The 13014-nt window shown below is 35.6% G+C and overlaps 1 pseudogene; it reads left to right on the plus strand.

Moving 5' to 3' along the window:
* Positions 1–4364: 4364 nt before the first annotated feature.
* On the plus strand, positions 4365–6126 carry LOC111174890 (GTP-binding nuclear protein Ran pseudogene; annotated as a pseudogene).
* The last annotated feature ends 6888 nt before the right edge of the window (positions 6127–13014 follow it).

Here is a 13014-nt window from a genome sequence, read left to right on the forward strand (position 1 = left end):
GCTCTTCTCTGAAACTGTTCTTACCATGGTCACTAGTAACTGATATTTGTTAAATCCAATTAACAGTTTTTAGTCCTTATTTTACCTTCTCTTCCACCTCCCTCTTTCTATTTGCTGCGATAAATCATCCCCTAACATCATTATTTTCTCCAGCTCAGGCTTCAGTGATACCACTGCTTCCCTCCAATATCCTTATCCATTCTTCCCCTTTCCCTTCTTATCACATCCACACAACCAAGCGCTCCCTGTGGCCCACTAAAGTCTGTTCCTCATTACTCCTTAGTGAATTATACCACCGTTCCCCAGTCACCTGCATCAAAGTCTGGGTGTCGTCTGCAGCGTCCTCCTCTCCTTCCTCTGCCCTATATTTTGGTGACCAGGTCCTTGCTACGACTTCTCACTTGGCTTACTTCCACAGCCTCCTAAAGGTTCTCCTTCCAACAGCATCAGCCCATGAGTCTTATTCTGCACAAATGATTAGGGTCATCTTTCCAAATATTATTATGTCACTCCCTTGCTTAAAGCTTTAATGGTTTCTAAATGCCTTAAACTATTGTCCAAAATCTTTCAAGTGCTTTATAAGGTCTTCAAGATCTGCCCATGATTACTTCACCAGTTATATTTATGGCCTTGGTCCTCTCCCTCTGAGTTATGCTCTGAATCACCTGTATTTCCCAGAACTGCTCCTGATGATTCAAATCTCCATGTCTTTGAGCATGTGGTATTTAATAGACACCTTTCCTTCCTATTCAGGTTAACTCCTCTGAGACTTAGCTCACTTATCATTCCTTCCAAGGAGTTTTCTTTGATCCTCCTGGTCCTAATCAGAATCTCCCTGCTATGTGTTCTAAGAACAACTTGAGCTTACCTCAATCTCAATAGTAGGTTATCACAAATATGTTTTTCTAGTTAACATTTCATCTTTCTTCCCTACTATGAGTTCCATAAGGAAAGACTCAGCTTTACTGATTTTTGTGTCCTCAGGGTCTAATACAGTGTCTGACACATATTAGAAACTCAATAAATACCCATTAGGTGAAGTAATTAATCAATAAAGCCCTATATCCTTCTGAACACCAAATTCTGAAACTGTGCTCGGTGGGGGCAGAAAGGAGGAAAAATGTGGCTTTTATACACACACACACACACACCACCTTAGGCTAATATATGCAAATATGGCCTATATAATTACCTCTACAAAGTAATTACCCAGCAAATGATGCCCTGTCCTGGATCTCTAGGTAGTTCATGCTGCACTTTGTCCTTCTGTGATAACTGCCTTGCTTTTGCCTTTGAGATTCAGTTTGAGGGACAAGTGACTTATCTTGTACTAAGAGTTCATATTCCTTAGAATTGTGTGTTAACTTGTTTTTATAAACTAAACATATCTATTGAAGGCCTATGTGTTGGTTTCCCTGGAGATGCAAAATTCCTGCCCTCAAGGAGTTATAGCCTAAGCAGGGAGCTAAGTTCTCAGCTGAATGGAAAGAGCACTTACTGTAATGAAACAGCATTGCAGAATAGGAAACAGCTTGAGAGCTGAAGTCTGTACATCTCAATCTGTCTCAGCTCTTGCCTAATATCACAGAACACCTGACCAGCATTTACCTCTTTTCTATGACTTCATTTTCTTATTTGCAAAAAGTGTAAAGTAATAAGATAATATTAAAAGATAAAATGTAGATTATGATAATAATAGTAATAATCTATTACATGAAGTTTAATTGATATGAAAGTACTTTATAATAATAGCTATCATTTACGGCACACTTTACTACACAATCACTTAGATTCTTAATTTTACATTCACGTTCTTAATTTTATCTAATTCATGTAACAAGCCGATGTAGCATTTTAATCTCCAAGATACAGATGGAGAAATAGTGGTTCAGAGAGGTTAAGTAACTCATCCTATAGCACACAGCTGGAGACAGCAGACCAGGATTCAAACCCCAATCTGTATCACCCAAAGGCCAGGGATGCTAACCATTATATTACACTGCCTACTTTCAAACTGCCATGTAAATGTAATTTATGTACTCAGTTGTTCATATATAAACACTATGATGAAGTAGAGCACATGCTATAAATGAAAGTTGCCAATTAACCAAATTGTTTAGATTTTTCCATCTGTACGATGAGTGAGTCAGATCACATTAAATGAAACACTATCAAGCACTCTGCACAGCGGAGAATACAGTATTAAAAATGCTAGCTAGATTATTGCTAAGTTCCTTTCTATAATTCTGTGACATTTCATTCACATACAATTTTTTCAGAGGGTAACAAAGCATGGGATTTATATCAGAAGATACAAACTTATAAACCAGGCACTTATTTATGGAAGCCCTGAAGGCACTGGTAGTTTTGGGGTACTGTAAGGAACTCATGTTCAGATAAGCCACCACAACTATCCAGGAAACTTGTTACCATTTTGCAGGTGCTGAGAATCTGCTCCCAACTTTTTTAAACAGCCCAGGCTCAGAATTCATTCTCCAGCTAATTAAAAGCACAGTGTGTTCATGTTTTTCCCAGTGGACTCAATGCTACAGGAAGAGAAATTTCATGTGTTGTTTATCTAGTAGGAAGAGGGTAGTGGAATTGGCCGGGTGTGACCACCCTATTTCCAAGAGCACCAAAGTATATTTTTTAAAAACCAGCTTTGAAATTCTCATTTGTTGTAGACTGTTGGCCACCACCACCCTTCTTGTGTAATAAGCTCAGCTTATGAGCTGCAACAAAGCAGTCAGAGATAAACAAGCATTGTTGTCCACTCAGAGAGCCAGATAGACCAGAAGACAAGAATCCAAGGCGTAAGCCAAGATTTTAGGGCCTGATATGCATCAAAATCTAGGGCATACAGAATGAATCATGATTAAAGTTAATTCTATCTAGAAAGAGTCTGAAAAGACAGGAGTTAAAACATCATACAGGGCTTCTTTCAAACACAAGCCTAGTTAACCCTCACAACCTTGGGGGCATAGGTATGATTAAACTCAGTTTACAGATGGAGAAACCAAGCTTCAGGGAATTCAAGTGACTTGTCAGAGGTTACAAAATTAGTAAGAGATTTAGGGGAAGGGAGATAGATAATTAATTAAAAGTAAACAACTATTATGTGAATTTTTTTAAAGATTTAAACAAAGTGATATGAGAGTAATTAGAGGTAAGGCTAATATTAGCTAGATGGAGTATATATTAGATAGACCATTGAATAACAAATTACTACAAACTTGACAGCCTAAAAAAACACATATTTATCATCTCAGTTTTTGGGGGCTAGGAGTCTAGGCATGGCTTAGCTGGGTCCTCTTCTTAGGGTCTTCTGAGGCAGCAATCAAGGTATCAACAGGACTGTTTTCTCATCTAGGCTTCACTGAAGAAGAATCTACTTCCAGACTCACTCAGGTTGTTGGCAGAATTTATTTTCTTGCAGCTGTAGCACTGAAGTCAAGCTCCTTGATGGCCTTTGGAGTGAAGCTTACCTAAGTTCCTTGCCACATGGACATTCTCAATATGGCTACTTATTTCATCAAGTTAATAAGGAAATTCTCTAGCAAAACAGATTCTTAAATAATGTAGCATAATCATGCAAGTCATAGTCCATTCCTTTTGCCATATCCTATTGGTTAGAAGCAAGTCACAAGTCCATCCATACTCAGAGCAGGGGAATGGACAAAGGCATGAATATCAGCAAGCAGGAATCATGAAGACCATCTTAGAGTCTCAAAGTTTAAAGATTCTATCCAATAATTTTACATAGCCTTAATTTCATAGGTATGTAACTATGCCTACTAGCCTAGGCATAGTTCTACAATATACGCATAAAATGGACACATCTACACAATGTAAGAGAAAACAATATTCTGTTATTGGTTGCCCTATGTATCCTTTTATTTATGTATTTTTCATTTTTTTGCAGGCTATTCTGAGATGAGGTAGAGCATCCTGAAGGGCATTCTGTTATACCAATGCTAGGATCACCTTTTTCTTTTGCTCTTGTAGAATTTTTCTTATTTCACTATTTTAATCAAATCATGAGAGAATACTGGTTCCACAGTTCTGGCCCCTCCTCTAGAATTATGCTGGAAAACAAACATCTAAATATTAATTTCTAAATCATGTTAGAATTTTTAAATACCAACCAATGTATATAAATTATTGCAGCCTCATAATAACCTGAGCACGTATAATGGCTGCTTCATTTTTTATCTAAATTTAGCATAAATCAAGTTTATGTGGTAATACAACAGCTTCTGAGAGGAAGTGTCAATTCTATAAGTAACTGAAGCCCTCAAGGTCACATACACCTCTGCAACTGAGGGACTCCCTAGTCTAATACCTACTATTCTCTTATTACCTTCAGATAATTTGATAATTATTTGAATGGTATCCCAAAGAACTACAAATCTCCAAGGAAAGATTTTCGTTCCAATAAGTGCATTCTAAAGAATACTGCTTATAAAGATGTTAAAATAAAAATTAAAAAAATAAAGAATATTGCTTAGACAAAAAATAGATTTATAAAGGGAACTTGGAATTTTTAAAATACCGCTGCATTGATTTTCTTCAAATTTCCTGGGTGCAGAAATAATCTTTTACTGGAAGAAAACTGTCACTTTGTTGAGAATTTAAGGGAGAAAGCCTATGATCTGAGATTAGATTAGCCTTAAGATCTAACCCCAAATTTTCTGCACTTGCTTAGTTTCTTTTTTTGCAATATTTGGATAATCCCCACCATAGGATTTTTGTAAGAATTTATGAGTTCAGTCAGAAGGGTACAGAGATGTTTCTGGAAGTAACATCACGATGGCTGCCCAAGAAGAGCCCCAAGTTCAGTTCAAACTTGTATTGGTTGGTGATGGTGGTACTGGAAAAACTACTGATACATTCGTGAAACATCATCTGACTAGTGAATCTGAGAAGTATATAGCTACCTTGAGTGTTGAGGTCCATCCCCCTGTGTTCCATACCAACAAAGGACAGATTAAGTTCAATGTATGGGATACAGCTGGTCAGAAGAAATTTGGTGGACTGAGAGATGGCTATTATATCCAAGCTCATTGTGCCATTATAATGTTTGATGTAACATCAAGAGTTACTTACAAGAACATGCCTAACTGGCATAGAGATCTGGTACGAGTGTGTGAAAACACCCCCATCATGTTGTATGGCAACAAAGTAGATATAAGGACAGAAAGGTCAAGGCAAAGTCAATTGTCTTCCACCGAAAGAAGAATCTTCAGTACTATGACATTTCTGCCAAAAGTAACTACAACTTTGAAAAGCCCTTCCTCTGGCTTGCTATAAAACTGATCAGAGACCCTAACTTGGAGTTCATTGCCATGCCTGCTCTCACCCCACCAGAGGTGGTCACGGACCCAGCCTTGGCAGTGCGGTATAAGCATGATCTAGAGGCTGCTCAGACAACTGCTCTCCCAGACGAAGATGATGACATGTGAGAAAGTGAAGCTGGAAGTCTAGTCAGAGTCAGAAGTCTAGTCTTATAGGCAACTGTTCTGTGATGTCAGTGGTGCAGTGTGTTTGCCACTTTATTATATAGCTAAGCAGAACATGTGCTTAATCTTTGGGATGCTAAAGGAGATGAATGGGCTTCGGAGTGAATGTGGCAGTTAAAAAAAAAAAAACCTCATTTTTTGGACCTGCATATTTAGCTGTTTTGCAACACAGTTGTTTCCTCCTTGAGTTTCAAATATAAGACTGTTACAGTCACATCACTATATTCAGTGGCAGAAGCTTGTTTTCTACTGTCATTCCCATTCCTTTTCATTTAGAATCAGAATAAAGTTGTATTTCAAATAAAAAGAAGAATTTATGATATTTTCATGAGAAATAATAAATATAAATGTAACAAATATAACAAATAAATGTAATAAAAATAATCAACAAATATAATATCAAATATAAAGTATATAAGATTGTGACTGGTACCACCTAAGATTTTTTAAATCTGTAATTATAGTTCTTCATTGCTTGAAGCTGGATAGGACTAGACAGAAAGCCCTGCAGATGGGGTTTTGTCTATTTAACTGGTTGTTATCTTCAACTCTAATTGGCAATTTCTCTGACTCTCTCCTACCTGGCCTAGCTACACCCATGACTTGATTCCTTTTTCTCCTGCCTTTCATGATTTCTGATAACCCTTTCCACCACTGCTCACCCTTCTCTCTATTCCCACTCCCAACACACCCAGGGAAAGCTTTTCTCATCTGGCCTCAGCCATGCTCACTTGTAAAGCCCTCTGCTGCCCCATATCAGTCATTGTGAGGGAATACCCACAACCTCCAGATAAATTCTCTCCCTCCCAATAAATCATGAATATTCGGTTTGCATTGAGTTCCAGTAAAAGGAAAGTTAACCTGAATTTTACAGTAGCAAAAATATAGAAAACCTACTGTGTTTTATGAATTTTTATGGGTAGACAGTGCCATTTTATCTTGGAATACATTTTTAAGGTAGTAGCAGAGAGTGGAAGAGAGACTCCTAATTCAAGCAAACCCTTTAATTACAAAGAAGTCAGGGCATTTTGATGAATTCCAAGAACATATTCTAGAATGGCCTTGGATCTATTTGAGCTGCTATAACAAAATATAAAATACCATAGCCTAGGTGGCCTAAACAACAGGCATTTCTCATAGCTCTGAGAAACTGGGAAGAAGATCAGGGTGGCAGCAGTTTTGGTGTCTAATGGGAGCCCACTTCTTGGTTCATAGACAGCCATCTTCTCACTATGTCCTCACATGGTTGATGGGGGTCTCTTTTATAAGGGCACGAATTCCATTCATGAGGGCTCTATCCTCATGACCTAATCACCTCCCCAAAGCCTCACTTCCAAGCACCATCACAGTAGGGATTAGGTTGCAACAAATGTATTTGGGGGGACAAAAACATTAAGTCTATAGCACCTTTTGACTAAGTGAAATAATGATAAATTGGTATTATGTAAAGCCTGTTGAATTTGTAGCTCAGTCCTTCCCTCCAAAAAAGAGACAAAAGAGAGAATGAGAGAAAATCATGCAGAACAGTGATTAAGAAATTTGAAATCAAACAGATCTGATGCTGATCTTCCTGAAAACCAGCAACTTTGGACAAGTTACTTAAACTCTCTATACTGGATTTTCCTCTAGTAAATGGAAATAATAACAATACCAACTTCATAGCATTATTGCAAGTATTAAATGTGATAATATATTGCATGGCCTTCATCATAGTGCCAGGACATAGCTCTATTATTATTTTAAATGATCTTCAGGAATTTTTATCTGGCTTTTATGGAATGTGATGGGTGGGTAGAAACCACAGAAATTTATGGTTATATTGAGTAAGGCCTATCAGACACTGCTCTACCTAGAAGCTATAGTATCTGAACAAAGAGCAAATAATTCTGAAATGTTTTGAGATATTACCTTATAATACTCTATTTGAGTTTTAAACTTATTATTCATTTAAAACACTTGCTAAGGTAATGAAACGCCCTTAGTATAACAAACAGCATGATCTTTTTATTGTGATCATATCAGAATTTCTGGCTCCTTTATGAAGAAAGGGAACCAATTTTGAGATGGATGTTTTGTGGGAGTGTTTATTATGTTTACAAATATCTTAGTTATAAAGCAACAGAGCCAGGAAACCTCTCCGAATAATCAGGATGATGGAGTTTACAGAGCTAATGTAGAGATTAGAGCCACACTAACAGAATTGGGAGAGGAACCAGTTAGAGTTAATGTGCATCAAGTGAGTTTTCCATCAAACTTCTGTCTCTTCATGCCAGATTCACTCTTTTTACCATTTCTATACCAGGTGATTTTTTTTAAATATTCAAATGGATATCATCCAGCACATACCTCAGGATATTTGCAGGACTGCTTTTTTCCCTCTTTATCCTTGTTCCCAGATTCCATACTTCTGGATCCTCACTGGAATCCCAGTCACTGGGCTCCTCTGTATTTCCTTTTCCTGACTTTCACTCAACATTTGGTCTTTAACTTTTCTACCCGGTTGTAAATTTCGTTTACAACCCAGGGTCTCAGGCCCTGTAACTCCTACTTTCACTCAAAGCCAGACTGACTCAACCCTCCTCTTCCTTCAGAGGAGCACAGGTAACAATAAACTCAAGATGACATTATTAAATATCGTGTGATAGACAAGGACAGAAAGAATGTTGCAAATAATTCCTATGCAGTCATTACCCTTGTACCAGTAACTTTTAAAATTTACAGCAAACTACACAGTGTTACAGGGAACATGCCCAAGTTTAAGATGAATCCCCTGTCCTAGAGGAGTTCACTGTCTTATTTGGGAGATTTGATATAAGCATAGAGAAGTTGAAAAAAAAAATCCATAGAGTATTTAACTAAGATTTCAAGACAACTCAAAATTTCTGCTTCTGGCCAGATGTACACACCAGCCTGAAACAACAAAAATGACAAAATATTTTTTAAATTGTTTTCATGACATGGGATATCAGGCAATAAAGGACAGTGATCACTGAAAGACAGAAAACAAGTAAGGTGATATCTATAGTTGCTCTAGTTTACTTCCTTAAGAAAGTTTCAAATCATGGTGCAAGTAGAGGGTATCTAAGCAGAGCAGAGTGTACCTTGTAACTTGAGGAGAGAGAGGTAAAAGTCTGTGAAGAAGGTTCTTAACACAGTGCACCAAAGAGAAGAAGGATATACAGAGAAAGAATTCCTAAGCTTGCAAAGGGACCCCTCAGTGTTCAGCTGAGTAATAATCAGCAAGTGTATGTGAGGAAACTTCCTGAAGCTGAGCAGAGTCACACAAAAGGATTAGAGGTGATAATGCCCAACACTCACACAAGGCCAGGTATAGTGTCTGTTCCCACCAGCCAAAATGAAAACCCTCATGATTCACTGAGTTTTGGGTAGACTACAAAGAGGGGTCTTGTATTATTAGTGGAGTAATTCTCCTTAGACTGAGCACTGCTACAGTTACACCTAACAAATCGTAAGTAAATGCAAGAGCTGAAGAAACCAAACCCTTCAAAATTAATGTATTCCAGAACAAAATACAAGAATATTTATAGTAATAAAAAAGTATTTTTTCTAAATTAAAAAAAAATTATTTCTATAAACACCAAACAATGTAGTATTTACAACAGCTGGAATCCAGTAACAAATTACCAGACCAAAAAAACAAGGAAAATAAATTTTTAAATGTAATAAATCAAAGATGACTCAAAATTGATGCATATGTTGAAATTAGAAAACAAGGACATTAAAACAGTTATTACAGCTATATATCATACATTCAGAGATTTAAGTAGAGAGGACAAAGAGAGAGAGAAAGAAATCCAAATCAAACCTTTAAAGGAGAAAATGTAACATTTGAAATGAAAATAGACTGGATAAGATTAAGAGCAGGCTAGACACTGAAGAAAAAAATATTAATGAAATTAAATATGTAGCAATAAAACTACCCAAAATGAACTAAAGAGAAGCTTTTTCAATGAACAATGCCTCCATGAAGTGTAGGACAAAATCAAGCAGCCCTAATATATGTATAATTGGAGTCTCTGGGTTTGGGGGATGATGGAAGTGGTGGAAAAAAATACTTGAAAAAAATAATGGCTACAATTCTTTAAAATTTGCTGAAAACTATAAACCCATAGAGCCAAGAATTTTAGAAACCCCAAACACAAGAAACTGAAGAAAATATGCCAAAGTATGTCATAATTAAACTGCTCAAAATCAGTGATAAAGAAAAAATATTAGTCAGAGGGAAAAAAAGTTGTATTACATCCAAAGAGACAAAAAATAAGAATGACAGCTGATTTCTTGTCTGGAAAAAATGCAAGCAAAAACCCAGTGAAACAATATCTGCCAATCTAAAACTCTATACCTAGTGAAAATTTCTTTCAAAAAAGAAGATGAAATAAAGACTTATGCAGAAAACTGAAAGAATTTGTCACCAGCAGATCATTACTACAATAAATGTTTTTTAAAAAAGTCCTTCAGGCAGAAAGAAAATGATACCAAGTAGAAATAAAGATCTACACAAGGAATAAAGAGCACTAAAAATGGCAATAAAACGGGAAAATATATTATTCTTATTATTTTAAATATATTTTAAAAGACAATTGTTTAACAAAAATAATAGTAAGATTAAACATGGTTGGGGTTTCCCTGGTGGTGCAATGGTTAAGAATCTGCCTGCCAATGCAGGGAACATGGGTTTGAGCCCTGGTCCGGGAAGATCCCACATGCCGCGGAGCAACTAAGCCCATGAGCCACAACTACTAAGCCTGCGAGCCACAACTACTGAGCCCGAGTGCCACAACAAAAGAAACCACCGTAATGAGAAACCCACGTACCACAACAAAGAGTAGCCCCCACTCGACGCAACTAGAGAAAGCCCATGCACAGCAACGAAGACCAAACACAGCCAAAAATAAAATAAATAAATAAATTTTTAAAAAAAGAATAAACATGGTTTATAACCGTTGTAAAATTAGACAGGGAGGATAACCACAAAAGATGGACAGGGAGAAAAAGATGTATACCATTGAAAAGTTCATAAAATGTTCATGAAGTGGTATAATTTTACCTGAAGTTAGAATGTGATAAGTTAAAGATATATAATATAAAACCTAGCAAATACTATAATAAAGAGCTCTATCTAGTTAAGTCAACAATATAGGTAAAACAGAGTCATAATATATTAAGTTAATCCAACAAAAAGAAGATAATGGGGGAAATAAGGTATAAAAAATGGATGAGACAAACAGAAAGCAAATAGCAAGATGATCAATTTAAACCAAAACATATCAATAATTACAGATAGACTTTTTTTAAAGACACAACTATATACTGCTACAAGAAACATGCCCTAAATATAAAGAAACAAATAGGTTAAAAGTAAAAATATGAACAAACATATACCATATTAACATTAATCAAAAGAAAGCTGGAGTGGTGACATTAATATCAAAGTATATTTAAAAGCAAAAATTACTAGTAGGGATAAAGAAGATAATAATAATTATAAGTGAGTATTAATCAATAGGTATAACATTCCTAAATATTTATGCACCTAAAAACAGAGCTTCAAAATATATGAAGCAAAAACTAACTGACCTTGCAGGAGAAACAGAAAATCCCACAATTACAGTTGGATATTTCAACCCCTCTTCCAATAATTTATAGAACAAATAGACACAAAATAAGTGAAGATTTTAAAGATTTGAATAATACCATTAGCCAACTTGACCTAACTAATTAACATTTACTGAATACTTCACCAAACAACAGTAGGATACACATTCAAGTGCACACTGAACTTTTACCTATATAGACAATATTCTGGGCAACAAAATAAGTCTCAATAACTGGAATAGGATCCAAGTCATAAAAAGTATGTTGTTTTAATCACAGTGTAATCAAATTAGAAATCAATAATAGATTGATAAAGATAAATAAAGAGCTTAAGAAAATCCCAAGCTAGTTGGAAACTAAAAAACACATTTCTGAATATCCTATGGATCAAAACAGAAATCAAAGAGGATATTAGAAAGTATTTTAAACTGGGTCAAAGTGAAAACACAACATATCAACATCTCAAAATTTGTGGTACGTTGATTAGTAGGAAATTCATGGCACTAAACACCTATTTTAGAAAAGATGGAATGGAGTCAAATCAATGACTTAAAGTTCCACCTTAAGCATTGAGAAAAACAAGAACTCAAATTAATTAAACTCAAAGTAACTAGAAAGAAAGCAATAATAAATATCAAAGTAAAAATGAATGAAATAGAAAAAAAGGGAAAAAATAGAAAAATGAACCAAAAACTGGTTCTTCAAGATTAAATTGGTAAACCTCTACTCAAACAAACTGGGGCAAAAAAAGACAAATTAACAGCATCGAATGAAAGAAGTAACAACACTATAGAGTCTACAGATATTAAAGGCCAATAAGGAAATATGAAAAACTTTATGCCTTGAAACACACAAACTACTAAATCTCACACAAGAAGAAACAGATATCCTGAGTACTCCTATACCTATTAAAGAAACCAAATTTGTAGCTAATACCTTTCAACAAAATAAACCCCAAGCCCAGATGACTTCAATGGTTATTTCTACCGAATTTTTAAGGAAGAAATAATATCAATTCTATAAACACCCTTCCATAAAATTGAAGAAGAGGGAATCCATTCCACCTCATTCTATGAGGCCAGTGTTAGTCTGCTACCAAAACATAACAAAGTCATTACAAGAAATGAAAACTAATGACCAATATCCCTCATGAATATTAGTGCAAATATTCTATAATAAATAAAAATTTAACTAATAACATACAACAATATACAGAAAGGATAATATATTATTACCAAATGGGATTTATCCCAGGGATGAAAGGTTAGTTTGACAATCAAAATATGAATCAATATAAAAATTTTTTAAGAATCAATATAATTCATTATTTTAACCAAAAAATACATGATTATCTTAATAGATGAAGAAAAAGCATTTCCTAAAATCCAACACCCATTCCTGATTTTTAAAAAAAAACTCTCAGCCAAATTGCAATAGAAGGCGACTTCCTGAATCCAAATAAAGGGCATCTATCAAAAACTTAGAGCTAATATACTTAATAGGGATAAAATAGACTCTTTCCAAATATCACAAGAAATACAAGAATGACCACTCTCAGCACTTCTCTAATACATTGTACTTAAGGTTCTATTTACTATCATAAGGCAAGAAAAAGAAACAAAATGAATGCAGATTGGAAAGGAAGAAGTAAAACCCAGTACCTGTGAATGTGATCTTATTTGGAAATAGGGCCTTTGCAGATGTAATCAAGCTAGGATGAGGTCAAACTGGACTAGGGCAGGCCCTCATTCAGTGACTGTGACCCTTATAATGAGAGGGGAATCAGGACACAGACACACAGGAAAGAAGGACATGTGAAATGGAGGCAGAAATCAGAGTAATGCACCTCCAAGCTAAGGCACACCAGAGATGGCCAGCA

This window comes from Delphinapterus leucas, chromosome 13 (assembly GCF_059928025.1).
Source record: "Delphinapterus leucas isolate spDelLeu-1000000601 "Yukka" chromosome 13, BTC_Dleu_Yukka2, whole genome shotgun sequence".
NCBI lineage: Eukaryota > Metazoa > Chordata > Mammalia > Artiodactyla > Monodontidae > Delphinapterus > Delphinapterus leucas.